A 17,040-nucleotide genomic window follows, 5' to 3' on the forward strand; every position below is an offset into this window, starting at 1 on the left:
TGCGGTGTTGGAGAGACCAACGGTGTAGAAAGGTTGGTAGATTCTAATAATGTACTTTTAAATGGAAATGTTTGTTCATCAAAAGTGACGTGACGAGAGATATATTATGTCGGAAGGAAGGTGTAGGTAACGATAGCCTTTGTGATTTAGACTATAGCCAAGAAAAATACATTTTAGAGTTCGAAGATCATTTTGTGAGAGTTGTATGATTGAGTGAGCGGAAAGCTAGAACATCCAAATTTTTTATGGAATAGATAGTTAAGAGGACGATTAAAAAGAATTTCAAAGGGAGATTAACGAGGCTTACCATTTGAAGGAAGATGATAATGAGATACATACTTGACAAAATTACATCATCCTAATACGATAGGGGAATAAAAGCATGAGCAAGAAGAGTGAGACTCATTTTTGTAAGGTGTAGAATCTTGCGTTCAGCAACACCATTTTATTCACTTGTATAAGGGCGTGATAGACGGTGTTGGATGATGCCATGAGTTTCAAGATAATATTTCAGACTCTTATATTTGCCTCCTCAATTAGATAGTAGAGCTTTGATAGATGTGCTGAATTGAGTTTCAACAAGTGTCTTAAATTTAATAAAAGTTGGCAAGACATCAGATTTTCTATAGATAGGATATAGCCAAGTAAAGCGGCTGTAGTCAACGATAAAATGGATAAAATATCGAAAATCGTTAGTAGAGAAAAGAGGAGTTGGACCCTAAACGTCAAAATGTATTAATTTTAATGGAGACTTACAACGAGATTGAGAAACAGAAAAATGAATTTTTTGTATTTTTCCATATTGACAAGATTCACAAAAACATAATTTATTGTTGCCAATAATAGGTAAATAAAAAGAAGACATAATAAAGGTTGATGTTGATAATGAAGGGTGTCCAAGACGATGATGCCAAGAGTTGACAGATGAACGAGTTCCAATAAGAGCTTGATGAGTGGACGAGGGTTGACGGTTGAGTTTAGGCGATATAGCCCTTTTTAAATGTGTCGCGAAAGAGTTCCCTCTTCGTGACCTGATCCTTGACAATATAATAATTTGGATGAAATTCAAAAAATATATTATTATCGATAGAAAATTTGGAAACACTTATTTTTGGTTATTAATGGGACATGTAATATATTACATAGATGAAGGTTTTTATTAGAACATGGAATGAATGATTTTCCAATATTAGAAATATGAAGAGAGTTATCGTCTCCCATTTTAATAGTTTATGTACCATTATATGGAGTTGAGATGCTAAAATTGTCAAGATTCTTCGTGAGATAGTCAGTAGCACCATAGTCGGGATACCAAGCCGAGTCATAAACAGTAGAAGGTCTAGCCATCATAGTAGAGTGTGTCGTTGAATTTTAATTCTGTCGACGTCGGCAAGTTTCAATCGAATGACCTGTAAAGTTGCAAATCTTATAAAACAGACCCGATCGACAAACATTAACCGCATAACTAAAACGATCACACAATTGACATTGTATTTTATTTCTATTGGGCCTACGAGACCCATGATCCAAAGTAAAAGGCCCATTAGTAGATGGACACCCTAACCCTATAGTAGAAGCACGATCAGAGTGTGAAAATTTAGATGAACTTAAAGACCTATTTATTTGATATCCATTAGAAATATGGGAGTTTAATTTATTGACAGTTTCATTTTATACACTATAATCACTCGTAAAGGAGACCGAAAGTCGCGATCGTTGGAAGTGAGATGGTTTTGAAATCCTTCTCGATCCAAAAGCAAGATTAGCGATTTGAGAGTTATAGTGGAGTTATTCAAGGCGAATCTCATGTGTAAGAAGAATTCATTGGACGTCTTCGATGGCAATGAGGTCGGTGCGAGTGGTTACCACTATAGTGAGAGATTCGTATTCAGGACCAAGTCCTCCCAAAGAATAAAGGATGAAATCATCTAGAGATATGTTTTTCCCAGCACCAGCGAGACTATTGATGATTAATTTTATTTTCTATAAATATTCGGCCATCGAGAGTGAGTCCTTCTTTACCATCTGAAGTTGAAGACGAAGCTACATTAAACGAACTTGAGAGGCGAATGTGCAATCTAAAGTAGATCAAAGGGCTTTAGATTTAGTGCATGATTCACCAACCACTTGGGCTAGAATGGATTCTGAAAAGGTAGAGAGAAGCCATGAAAGGATCATCTAATCTTGTTCCTCCCAGATTGTAAAAGCAAGATTTGGAATGAGGACACTAGATCCATCAGCAGTATCGACTTGCAAAAAGGCTTCAGGAGCAGAATTATTTCCAGTAACATATAGATATAGGCCATAACCTTTTAGGTAGATAAGATTTGAGATTTCCAAATAAGAAAAGTTTTTATGATCGAGTTTAATGGATGTGAGATTGTGAAAGAGATGAGTGGTTGAAGCAAAAAAAATGATGAAGAAGAGGCCATGGATATAGAGGTTTGTAAACCTAATAATGGCTCTGATACTAAGTTAGAAAAGATAAGTAACAAGAACTTGATGTAGATTAAGAATGTATTTTTGTGTATTATTACAATTACAAGAGTGTTATGATCGGGATCGCCCTTGGAGGACCGGGGTCCGGTTTTTAAGGGTGAACGCTTAACAACACAACACACACACACTGGTAATAGTCCGGTTAGAGACTAGAATCGCTTCTTAACACTTCACAAGATGTCACAAAACTCTTGAACTGGGATCAAGCGCGGAAGTGGTTTGTTTCAACTTGAAGTGACACACACAGTTCGGTTTGGAAGGTATTTAGGAGATATCGGTTTAAGAAGAAAGTCAGTTTGGTTTAGGAAGTTATTAGTTATTTCGGTTCGGTTTAGATGTTTCAGTTAGGTTTGAGTGAGTAAGCCATAATATGAAAGTAAAGAACACGAGACAGAATTTTTTATAGATGTTCGGAGTTTAATCTCCTACGTCACCCCTTCTTCTCAAACAATGAGAAGGATATTCACTAAGGAATATTACACAACTACAACACACAATCCGAACGAGTCTTATTTACTACTCGTCGGTTACAACACTCACAATGATGTAATCCAATACTTTTTACTCAATGGTAAAATACACACACAATACAAAAACACTTTCGGGAATTTCAAACACTATTCGAGGTCGTGCGTAAGATCTTATGTTGTTGTTACTTCTCTCTTATATAAGCTTTTCGTAGTGATTTCACACGTGTATATCTTCGGCACCATGAGCTCTATTTATATGGAAAATGTGACAACGGTCATAATTTTCTCTCTCCGCTGGATTGGTCATCTGATGCCGCGCTGGTCAGGTTTAGATTGCGTGCACGTTTTGTCATTTTGGACACTTGTCAACCATGCACTTAGGCCGGATTGCATTTTGGACACATGGCGTACATGCACTAGGTCTGCCGCCTGAATTAGATGTTGCTTGTAGATTTAGATAAATAGTTCATCATTGTTTTCGTTGCATGCTTCTGATCCGGATCTTTTCTTCTTGTATATTTCCGAGAAATCTTTATATCATCGTATTACGTCATCTTCTCAGATTCATCACTTTTCAAAGTTTTCCGTTGAACATTATGATCTTCAATAAAGAATGAGTCAGCTGGATGAATTATCCGGATGTTGACACTTTTACTAGCCGATCCAGTTGAAGGAGTTCAGTCGGTTTCACAGATTATGACAGGATCATTGAGTCATATTCTTCAACTGGTATGATGCGGCTAGATCTATACCTGTACAGGAAGATTGAGACTGATTAAGTTCTTTGGCCGGTTTAAAATTAATCTACTTATTTTTTTCTAACAAAGAGTATGAATTTATACAAAAATAAGAAAAACTAAAAGGTTAGAATATGTAAAGATTTTAAGTACACTTAATAGATGAAATGTGAAAATTAAGAGACTAAGTGTGTTGCTCTTTAATTGTAGAGTCTTTAATAAGGAGTTTGGTAAGAGTACTATAAGATATAACATATAAAATATATTTAAACATAAGTTAGTGTTAGAACATACAAAACCGTTTATAATTTTCCTCAACTTTTTCAACCGGCCAACCAAATAATATAAGCTCTTTAAACAGGCCAAACAAATATAAGCTCTATAAACCGGTCAACAATTACGAGTTTTGAATATTTATTCTAAATAATCAAAAAAGAAAGAAATTGTTAGAATATAATTGTTAGAACTTATGAAAAGTTTAATGATAAATAAAACTAATTTCAAATAAATATATATGTTAAACCGCTAAGTCATATCAAGTATATTAATTGGTTTAAATATAACAAGAATGTGTTGTAGTGTAGTGGTGAACACTCATGTCTGTCACACAGGTGATCATGGATCGAATCTCACCGAATACAAATAAAGTTTTTTATTTCAGGGAAGCTGAGCAAAATACCGAAATTTACCTGTAGGCGAGATCGGCTTGGCCGTGGATATCGGTTCGGTAGCTTGACCGGTAGTCCGACTTCGGATCTATGAAAGATCGGTCAACCGACACTTAATGCTCCTGAAGAGGAGATCGGTCAACTATCAATAATGCTCCCAAAGTGGAGATCGGTCAACCGACACTTAATGCTCTTGAAGTGAAGATCGGTCAACTGGTATTATAATGAAGCATGGCCGGTTAATTAAATACTTCGGTCATAAATTAGTTCTGGTTATTAAATGAGCTCCGGTTAATTAAATTCCTTCATCTTCGATTATTAAATGAACTGCAAACCAAAAATTTAGTCGGACATATCCGGCTGGTTCAACCTCTTAAAAAACGTAAAGCTACCATATAACTCCAACGGGAAAATCATCCAAACGATAATAAATACATTGAAGATAACGTGTTAAGACAAACAAATTATCCCTTGGTAATATGCAAAAGAAGGATCTGAAACCGGGCATGGGGCAGGATAATGATTACCTGACCTTACCTAAGTCCACAAGTAACCTTTAAGAGGCAGGCGGCCGCCCACTACACAAATTCCATGTGTACAAAGACAAAGCGTGCAAGTTACCTAATACAGACCGACACGACTCCTTTTGACCAATCACCGGATGAGAGAGAAATATGGTCGTTGTCATATTTCCATTATAAAAGGAAGAAGCTGGAGAGTTGAAGAATAGTCATACGCTCCAGGACGTGCTATCAGATTACAAAGTTAGAGAGAGAGAGAAAAACTCCTTGCGTGATCCTTTCACTCTTGCTAACATACCTTGAGAAAACTACCAAACTATTAAGTGATAAGAACGAAATGAAAAGTTCTGTGTATTTACATATTTGTAAAAGTGTATTACAATACTGTGTGAGTATTATAAAGTGAACATCGAGCAGTAAATAAGACTCGATTGTGTTGTGTATTGGGTTGTGGGATATTCCTTAGTGAATATTCTTCTCACTGTTTGAGAAGAAGGGATGAATTAGGAGTTTTATCTCCGAACATTCATAAAATCTGTGTCTTGTGTTCTTCATTTATTTTCGGTTACCAAACCAACCAAACCGATTTTCCCCCAAACCAACCGAACTGGTTTTCCCTTAAACTAACCGAACCGGTTTTCTCTTAAACCAACTAAACCGGTTTTCCCATCATTCTAGCCGATTCTTCTTCATTCTCTTCTTTAACCGATCTTTGTGTGTTGTTTCAAGCTGAAACAAACTACTTCCGCACTTGAACCCAATTTAAGAGTTTGTGACAGTTTGTGTGGTGTTAAGACCAGTGTTAATTCTTAACCGAATTAGCGCCAACCGTTTTGTGTGTTTTCAGAAGTCTCCTTTATCCAGACCTCGGTCCCCTATCGGCGATCCCGATCCTAACAAGTGGTATCAAAGTAGGAATCTTAACACCCAAGCAACCCGGAGCAAGCAAATATGACTTTCGGCGAGAAACTTTCAATGCTAGAAAGCGAAAAGTTCGCTGATTGGAAGACTCGCATGCACTTGCACCTGAAAACAATGGATGACGAAATGATGTTCATCCTCTCAGACGGTCCGATTAAGATCGAGAAAGAAAGAAGCGAATTGACAACTAGGGACAGAAGGAAGAATAATCTTGACAACATAGCTAGATATGCTATATACAAAACTTTGGATAGAAACATGTTCGCAACAATCAAGTCATGCTCCACTACCAAAGAAACATGGGAGAAGTTGACTCAACTTTTTGAAAGGTCATCAGCGACAACTCATCGATTGAAAGTAATGAAGGAGCGGTCAACAGTCTCATGGACGGCGACATTGAGGTAAGTGATTTCAAACATGGCAGTACAGGATCTTTATTTCAAAACAATGAAAATGATGTTTTGAAAAATAAAATAAGTGAGATCTCATCTGAGAATGAGAAGCTCAAGGAAGAAATTACAAGTTGCAATAATTTAACTTCAAAGGATGAGATGATTTATGTAAAGACAACTTCAAGTTGGCTGAAACCTGAGAAAAGGACAGCCAGTTTGTATGACAAAGAAAATTTTGACCGAAAGTCAATAGACTTTTACCAAAAATCATTCTTTAAAGAATCATCAACAGGTAGATATACTATACATACACACAACGGGAAGTCCATCAAAATAATCAAAGTATGGATTCCGAAGGGATTAATAAGCCACGGATCCAAAGAAAAATGGGGACCAGATTTTCTATTGTATATGAATGTAGGTAAATAAAGACAGAAGCTTGGAAGAGTCAACATTGCATCCGGACAGCCGGTTGTTGACGGACACATCACATGAAGGGAACAAGCATGAAGTGGCTAACATCCTCACAAAGCCACTTCTCGAGGCTAAGTTTTCTTCCCTTAGAAATATTTTAGGATTGTTAGATTATAATAATTTCTAAACCGATTTAAATTATAAAATCTGCCTGGTTTTGAATATTTATTCTAAATAATCAAAAAGGGAGAAATTGTTAAGTATACAAAATTTTTCATACAAAATTCTTCCTCAAATAAAGTTCTCCTTAAACCAAACCATTTTTCCAAAAACCGGCCAAACAAATATAAGCTCTTTAAACCGGCCAACAATTACAAGTTTTAAATATTTATTCTAAATAATCAAAAAGGGAGAAATTGTTAGAACATACAAAACCGTTTATAATTTTCCTCAACTTTTTCAACCGGCCAAACAAATATAAACTCTTTAAACCGGCCAAACAAATATAAGCTCTTTAAACTGGCCAACAATTACGACTTTTGAATATTTATTCTAAATAATCAAAAAAGGAGAAATTGTTAGAATATAATTGTTAGAACTTATGAAAAGTTTAATGAATAGATAAAACTAAGTTCAATTAAATATATATGTTAAACCACTAAGTCATATTAAGTATATTAATTAGTTTAAATATAACAAGAAGGTATTGTAGTGTAGTGGTAAACACTCCTGCTTGTCACACAGGTAATTAGGGATCGAATCTCACTAACTGAAAATAATATTTAAAGTTTTGCTATTTCAGGGAAGCTGAGCAAAATACCGAAATTTACCTATAGGAGAAATCGACTCAGCAGTGGATATTGGTTCGGTAGCTTGACCGGTAGTCCGACTTCGGCTCTATGAAAGATCGGTCAATCGGCACTTAATTCTCCTAAAGAGGAGATCGGTCAACCGGCACTTAATGCTCCTGAAGATGAGATCGGTCAATCGGCACTTAATGCTCCAGTTAATTAAATTTATTCAGCTATGGTTATTAAATGAACTGCAAACCGAATATATACGGCTGGACATATCCGGTTGGTTCAACCTCTTGAAAAAAGGTAAAGCTACCATATATCTCTAACGGGCAGATCATCCAAACGATAATGAATACATTGAAGATAACGTGTTAAGACAAACAAAATATTCCTTGGGAAAATGCAAAAGAAGGTTCCGAAACCAGGCATGGAGCAGGACAATAATTACCTGACCTTATCTAAGTCCACAAGTAACCTTTAGAGGGCAGGCGGTCACCCACTGCACAGATGCCATGTGTACAAAGACAAAGCGTGCAAGTTACCTAATCCGATGAGAGAGAAATATGACCGTTGTCATATTTCTATTATAAAAGGAGGAAGCTGGAGAGCTGAAGAATAGTTAGACGCTCCAGGATGTGCTATCAGATTACAAAGTTAGAGAGTGAGAGAAACTCCTTGCGCAATCCTTTCACTCTTACGAACATACCTTGAGAAATCCACCAAGCTATTGAGTGATAAGAACGAACTGAAAAGTTCTGTGGATTTACATATTTGTAAAAGTGTATTACAATATTGTGTGCGTATTGTAAAGTGAATATCGAACAGTAAATAAGACTCCATTGTGCTGTGTATTGTGTTGTGGAATATTCCTTAACGAATATCATTCTCAATGTTTGAGAAGAAGGGGTGTCGTGGGAGTTTTATCTCTAAACATCCATAAAATTTGTGTCTTGTGTTCTTCATTTATTTTCGGTCACCAAACCAACCGAACCGGTTTTCCCCCAAACCAACCGAACTAGTTTTCCCTTAGACTAACCGACCTGGTTTTCCCTTAAACTAACCGACCAGTTTTCCCATCATTCCAACCGATTCTTCTCCATTCTCTTCTTTAATTGATCTGTGTGTGAGTACAACCTTTTATCCTAAATAATTTTATTTTTTTATTTTGGCTTTAATCTTTAATTAATTTGATTAATTAATACAATAATTAATCATAATTAATAGTTTTAAATAGTTTTTGGTCACGAGGTTAATTATTTTGATTTTATTTATTTAAAAATAAATTAAAATAATTATTTTAATATTATAAATTGGGAAATGGATATTTAATGCTTACATATATTTTTAAATTTATCAAGTATATAATGTTATAAAACATTTAAAAGAAATATATAATTAGAGAGTATTTATGTAGGGGCTCGAAATTTGTAATTTTGTTTACAGTTAAAATATGACTAACGTCTTAATTTCTTAATTTTTTCAATTTAATTCAATATTTGTTTATCTAATTATTAAAAAAAAATGACAACACATATTTTTATCCAAACATTGTATTTAAATTTTTTTTTTATTATTTTAAGTCTACTCCAAATTATTTTCAAACTCACCACAACTCAAATTTCTAGATCTATCCCTAGATCTAATACACAAGGACCAATCATATAAATTAACAACATTCTTTATGTGTTAGTCGGATCTAATATTATTTATTATTATATACATATTTGAAAAAAATAAAAATATTAAAAAAAATTAATTCATTTATTTAAGTTTTTTATATTTTTATATGTAAAATTATTCTTTGGTCATAATTTATTTTTTATAATAATAAATAAGTCTTAAATACATCTCTCAATAATTTAAAATTTAAACATATTTAATTGAATATATTTTATTTTTTTGTTTTATATTTTTTTGTTTCTTTAAATTATTTTTAGCAAACATTTTTTTTATTTCTTTTATTTCAGCATTTTTAATTAATATATATATATATATAATAACTATTTTTATTAAAAAATAACATTACTTATTATTTTGTTTCTCAAATTATTTTTTTATAATAATAAATAAGTTTAAAATACATTTCTAAATCACATTAAAACATAACTTGATTAATTAAATATATTTTAAAATCTAATAAAAATAATTTCTCAATTTCGCTTTTGATATTATTTTAAGCATTTACTCACCCTCCATGGAACCTTACCATTTTCAAAAATGCATTCTTAAACATTAGATTACATCTTTCAGTAAGATCTTAGGTCCTAACTCACAATTTGTGAACACTAATCATTGAGTTTTCAATGTTTGTATTACTCAAGTCCACATTCCCTCCATGGACGAAGCATTCTATTATTAAAATCCGGAAACTTTGAAATTAAGCATATATATATATATATATAATATATATTAGTTAGTTAAGAAGTTAAACTTATATTATTAAGAATGTCCCATATTCATTAAATTTTATGTTAAATTTGAAATATAAAGTGTTATTATCCCATTTGGTTAAATAGTTTTACTTGTTTGGATAGGTTGCAAGTTTCGGACACTTTAAAAATAAGTATTATTATATATATATATATATATATATATATATATATATATATATATATATATATTAGTCATTTAAAAAGATTAATTTATATTGTTATGAATGCCCCACGTTCATCAAATTTAGTGTTAAATTTAAAATATAAAGTCTTATTAGCCAAGTTGGTTAAATGTTTGTACTTGTTTTGTTAGGTTGTTTTCGAAACATACATATATTATTTTTAACTTTATTTTTAACCGTTTTAAGTTTAAGGGTGAGTCAACCCACAATCCGACCTAATTATCAATTTACTCTCACATATATATCCAAATTAAGCATAGCTCTCGACCCGGCAATTCCGACACTTTAAAATTAAGCATTATTATATATATATATATATTAGTTAAAAAGTTGAACTTATATTGTTAAGAATGTCTAACGTTCATCAAATTTAATGCTGATTTTAAATTATAAAGTCTTATTAGCCTAGTTGGTTAAATGGTTGTACTTGTTTTGTTAGGTTGCAAGATCGAAACATATATATAGTATTTTTAATTTTATTTTTAACCATTCTAAGTTTATGGGCGAGTCAACCCATATTCCGACTCAAGTATACATTTACTCTCACATATATATCCAAATTAAGCATAGTTCTCGACCTGAAAATCTAGACACTTTGAAATTAAGTATTATTATATATGTATTATCATACATATAACATATTTAATTTTATTTTTAACCGTTTTAAGTTTATGGGTTGGTCAACCCACATTCTAATTCAAGTATCCATTTACTCTCATATATATATATATATAAATTAACCACAACTCTCGACCCGACAATTTAGACACTTTGAAATTAAGCATAATTATATATATATATATATATATATATTAGTTAGTTAAAAGTTGAACTTATATTGTTAAGAATATCCCACATTCATCAAATTATGTGTTGAATTTAAAATATAAAGTGTTATTAGTATAGTTGGTTAAATAGTTGCACTTATTATGCTAAGTTGCAAGTTCGAAACATATATATAACATTTTTACTTTTATTTTTAATTATTTTAAGTTTATGGGCGGGTCAAACCATAGTCCACCTAAGTATCCAACACGGTAATCCGGACACTTTAAAATGAAGCATTATTATATATTTTAAAATATAAATTATTATTACCCTAATTGGTTAAATGGTTGTGATTGTTTTGTTAGGTTGCAAGTTCGAAACATACATATAGTATTTTTAATTTATTTTTAACTGTGTTAAGTTTATGGGGGTCAACCTACAATCCGACACAAATATCCATTTACTCTCACATATATCCAAATTAATCATAGCTCTCAACCCGGCAATCTGGATACTTTGAAATACTTGTTTCATTAGGTTGCAAGTTCAAAACATACATATAACATTTTTTATTTTATTTTTAACCGTTTTAAGTTTATGGCCGGGTCAACCCACAATCCGACCAAAGTATCCATTACTATCACATATATATCAAAATTAACCACAATTTTTGACCCAGCAATCCGGACATTTTGAAATTAAGCATTATTATATATATAGGTTAGTTAAATAGTTGAACTTATATTGTTAAGAATGTCACGCGTTTATCAAATTTGGTATTGAATTTAAAAATAAAGTCTTATTAGCTTAGTTGGTTAAATGGTTATACTTTTTTTCTTAGGTCGTAAATTCGATACATACATATTGTTAGGATCTAGGTAGCCGCTGGAGGACCGGGGGTTGGACCGGTTAGCGGTTCTTACTCGTAAGGTGGTGATTAATCCGGTTAGAGATTAACACCGGGGTTTCAATACTACACAACCTGTCACAAACCCTTGAACTAGGTTCAAGCGCGGAAGAGGTTTGCTTTCAGGTTGAAGCGGCACACTTGTATGATAAGCAGGATCGATATTATATGATGGAGTTTTGAGATTTGATGGGTCGGCTTCGGTAATTTGGAAATTCGGCTTGGATAGAATTAAGTTGGTTATATCGATATGAATCGGTTAGATAATGAAACCGGCAGACAGTAAGTAACAAGACAGATTTTATGGATGTTCGGAGATAAAACTCCTACGTCACCCCTTCCTCTCGAAACCGCGAGAAGAATATTCACTAAGGAATACAAGTACAATCCGACCGAGACTTATTTCCTACTCGATAATACTTTTACAATTTACACCGAAATTGTAAAACACACACTTTAGCTTTAGCACTTAGGCTTTCTAGAATAGCACAATATTATCACTTGTGGAGTAAATGCTCTTAGAATTTCTCACTTGCTTCACTGTATCTTACTTGTCCCGCATTTACTCTTCTTCAACTGCCCCTTTTATAGGTGAAATATACCAACGGTCATATTTCACTGCCTTGAATCTGATTGGTTGGGCAGGGGTGCAGTGATTCAGTATTTCAGAGATTCAGACCTGTAGTCGTTTCCTCAGACCTGATGGTCAATCTCAGACCTGGCGGTCTGTTCTTCCGGTGTGTAAGACAAACCTGCTAGGTTTGTCTTTTACTCAATGTAGACACTGTCTGTTGGACAGTTGTCTGTACTTGGAAGATTTCCTTTCTGACTTATCCCGAAGTGGAAAGATCCGGTAGGACTGTCTTCTGCAGCCTGCAGACTTTCCTCATACTTGTATGGATATGGAAGTGTTCAGTCTGTTCATTTGGTATCATTCTCAACAGATACCCGAATTGTCTTCTTGTACTGGTCGGCCATTTGTCTTAACCGAATGGCTTTTGGTATGAGTGATGTAACCGGACTTCTTCCGGTTATTCCTCTACCTTATGGCTGATCGGTTATTTGATGTTTCCGGTTTTAAGCTTTGGCCAATCATTTCTTTGTGCGGTCAAGTTTCAGGTATTCTTGGTCGGTTTACTAGCTTGACCGGTTAGTTTTCTTTAGCCTGTTCTTTTTGTTTATACGGTCTGGTTCCTTGTTCCTGCATGGAAAGTTTATTTAAGTTAGGTTTATTTGAACCGGTCTGATTTTATCTAACAATTTCTCCCTTTTTGATTATTTTATTTAAAATTATCAAAATCATGTAAGTTTGCAACCGTAGGCCGGTTGTTTTATTTGTCCGGATTTTTGAAACTGACTTAGGAGAATTTTTCGAAAAATTTTGAGAAAATTTTTGAAAAAGTCTTATCTTTATCTTATCAATTTCTCCCTTTTTGATTATTTTATTTAAAATTATCAAAACTAAGTGGAAACGCAAAAGATGGCCGGTTTCAAAAATAGTTTTATATATAAGATAGATAACCGAAAATAATATGATATGTAAAAACGCTAAGACAAGTAAAGGAAAGAGAGCCCCTATTCCGAGTCCGAGAAGTCATATATGCTCCGCTTTTTCTTCTTCGGTTGCGGTTGACTGGTCGGTTCGGAAGGTCGTCGTCTTGTGGACCGGGACTGCAGTTGTTCTTCAACTTCCTCTTCGATTTGATCAGCCTGCTGCGATGTACTCGTGATGACCGTTTCATTGACCTCATTGAGCAGGTCGTCTATTTGAACTTTCTTTGGGGCTTCCCTCTTTCGCTTTTTCAGCGCTGAAGTGGAGGCGGCCGCCTTTTTCTTCTTGTTTTCGGCTGCGTAGCCTTCTAGCCTCCGTGCTTCCCTTTCCAACCGCTCAGCATCCTTCACAGCTTGAGCGGCTGCTTTCTTAGCAAGTCCTAGGAACCTGGCCTCTGACCTTCGAATCCTTTCGGCTTCCTCTTCTTCTTCGGTAAGTTGGGATGATCGCGGTGCCTCCTTTTCTTTACTTGCTTCGGCGTCCAGCGCATCCTGGACCATCTTAGCCGCTTGAGCATCATCCGCTACAGCTGCGGCGTCCGCATTCATCTTTACCCTCAGCAATTCGGCAACCTGTTCGGAAAGCGCCTTCAGTTCGGCCTCGAGACCCACATTTTTCTTCTCGAGTTCGGAGACCCGTTCGAGTGTTGTGCCAACCAGGTCATCAGCCATCGTTGTCAATCGTTGATCGGTCTCTCTTTCAAGCCGGTCGAAGTCTTTCTTTAACTCGGAGGTCGAATCCTCCAGAATTGCGGTTCGCTTAACATATTTACAGCGCAGAGCCGCCTCTTCCTGCAGATCTTCGTCGATTTCTGAGATTCGGTCCCGATTGGAATTCAAGAGATACCATGTGTTGTCGGCGAACTTGAGTGTCGAGCCAGTGATTCTTTGGACTCTATCCTTGAATGGCTGAATCACGGAGTCTTCAAACTCCTGAATTCGTCTGTCAATCCGTTCTGCGGTTGAGTATTCAAGCCTTTGAAGACGGCCCTCAACCCATTCCTTTGTGAAGTCTGATGCGGAGACTTCCGGTTGTGGAGGAGGTGATAGCCCGGTGAGATTAGGATCCGCTCTTTCATCGGATTCCTTTGATGCCGCATTCTCCTTTGGAGGTGTTGGGCAGTGATCCGGAGTCGTTTCGATCCGGGGAGCAGTATAGACCGGTATTTTCATTTGGCTGCATATTGCTTCTAGCCGTTCGATTTCTTGAATGAGTTCCCCCTTGGCTTTTTCAAGCCTTTCTAACACCTGCGGTGCTAAGGTGTCTTTCGGTCCCATCGCTTTGAGCTCCTCCGTAATTTTCCGGATACGTGTTGTTAGCTTCCGTAGTTGGACCTTTGCTTTTAAGAGGCAGGTTCGGTGTAATACCTCTTGAAGTGTGCTGGAGTTTGTAAGATTCATGATCAAGTCCTCCACTTCCTCCAATCTGTGGATGCACTCCAAGTCTGTGTGGCCCGGTAGGATTTCCCTATACGGTGTGCCGTACCGGTGCTCGTGCCATTTCAGGTATAACTCCTCAATCGACTCGGCTCGCTTTTTGACGCCCTGAAGGAGTTTCAGAGATATCCTATCGGCCTCTGCTTCTTCGGCCTCCTCTTTGTCGTCGCCCTCATCACCGGCTTCTTCACCATCCTCTTCATCATCCTCTTCACCACTTTCGGTGGTCTCAGGGTTGGTGTTAGGTCCGGCATCATTGGGGCTCTGGGCTGAATGCTCGTCTTCATTGACCGATCTTTCGTCCTCGGTCTTCTCTGTATCGGTTCTTTCAGAGCGGGAAGCCGACTCTTCATCCTCCGTCTACTGCGGCGGTTCTGAGAAAGTTACTTTCTCTTTTCCTTTGCTTTCGGCCTTTGCTTTGGCCGGGGCTGCTTTCTTGTCGGCTTTCTTCTTTCGGCCACCTGTGGAACCGGGGGCCGGCTGCTTCCTTTCTAAGAATTGTTTCGATCTGATGAGGCATCTATCTACGACAACGACGCCGGGACCGATGTTGAGATTGTGGTGAAGGAAGATCTTACCGAGAGGAACGGCGTATCCCCACAATCGATTTGAATCCGGTTTCACCATATTCATTAAGTTGTTGAACACCGCTTTTGCCCAGTTGACCTTTCTTCCCTCTATCAGGCCAATCAGCATCCTGATTTTGTCCCTTGTTAGGTTGTTATAGTTTCCTCCCTCGCCAGAATCGCCCTTGCGAAGATGTCACAGATTGGGATATACTCCGGCTTCAACGTTGATTTGATGCCGGATACTTTGATCGGCTCTTTAGTTGCCGATAGAATCTGGCAAGCCGCCTCAAAGGTTTTGAGATCAATGTCCGTCGTTGCATCCTGGCCGGTTGTTGGAAGGCGCAGGCTCTCTACCACCGATGCCTCGGTGAGCTCTATTTCAGTACCGCATACAGTTGCGGTGATTTTGTCATTGGAGATAGTTGCGGTCTTGAAAAATTCTTCGACCGCATCTTTGTAGAGGACATGAGGACCGCCAAGGAAATATTCCAGACCGGTTTTGACTACCCGGTCAATAACCTCCTTTGCCTCGGACGTACCTTTCAGCCGGATTTCCTCGAAATCCACCTGAGATAGGTGCCTAAACAAAGCCGAATCACGCCCCATCTTAGAAATTTTGAGAGAGTTTGAGAAATAACCGCTTCAGAGAGTTAGAGAGCTTAAAGAGAGAAAGCAGATTCGCGTGAGAATGAAATAAAATGACCGAGAGTCCCTTTTATAGATGCGGTTTGGAAACCCAACCGTCCCATCAATATTGTGCGGGAGTTTTTCCCTCCAAATTGAAAGAAGCGGCAAACCATGGGCGGGAGACAATAGGCGCCAAACCATGGGCGAGAAACCGGGGGGCGGGAGTTTTGGGCGGGAAATTTCCCTCCAAAACTTTTGCTTATGCCATTGATGACGCACTCTTCCTTTTGAAACCGATTGATGGTGCGGTTTCTAAGTTTAACCGGTTATTTTGAATGTTCAGAGTGTTTGCAATCTTTTTATGTTAAGCGATTTTATGTGACCGGATAAGGACGCGGTTATAGTTTAACCGGTTACTTAGATAAATGTTCAAAGTATTAAAAAGACCCGGTCATTTAAACTGAAATGAGATTGAGTTCAAGAAATATTGCAGAAAGAAAACCGACAGAAAAGCCGGTATTGGAATAGGCATACATAAATAATGAAAAATTATAGTCTATGGAAGAAACATTCTGGAAATTCTCTCCTCCACCGAATCCTTGTCAAGAATGTTTGAGGGGCGGCCGGTGTGCCCGGTCCGAACTCTGGTCGGTATGATAGGATTAGTTTGCTGATGTGAGGTGCAAAACCAAGACCTTTCTTGGTTATTACCATGGATTTCAGACGTTGGAAGATGAACGTGGACCAATTGATAGCCTTGTTTCTGAATATGTTGGTCATCATATTGTAGGTATTCTTTGAGTACCGCTGATTAGGGGACTGACAAAGAATGGACCGAGTGACGATCTCAAGAAGAAGTTGGGCATGTCTGCCCAGAAGGTTTTTGGGCCCATGGTCTTCCACCGGTTCCATGGTTCCAAAAAAGAGGAGAGAGTAATAGAATTCGTCAAGCCCCTCAAGAGGTGGGAAATCGGAGAACCCTTCTGTGGGCAGGGTGAAAAGAGTGGCAAACTCGGTTTCATCGATCCAGAATGTGTGGTCCCTCACCGTGGAGACAATGTAATTTCCCCTAATACAGGCGCTTCTGAAGAACGCTTTAACGTCCTCAATCAGAATTGGACCGGATTCTTCGAGAAATGGTCGAAGGC

This window comes from Impatiens glandulifera, chromosome 8 (assembly GCF_907164915.1).
Source record: "Impatiens glandulifera chromosome 8, dImpGla2.1, whole genome shotgun sequence".
Taxonomy (NCBI): Eukaryota; Viridiplantae; Streptophyta; class Magnoliopsida; order Ericales; family Balsaminaceae; genus Impatiens; species Impatiens glandulifera.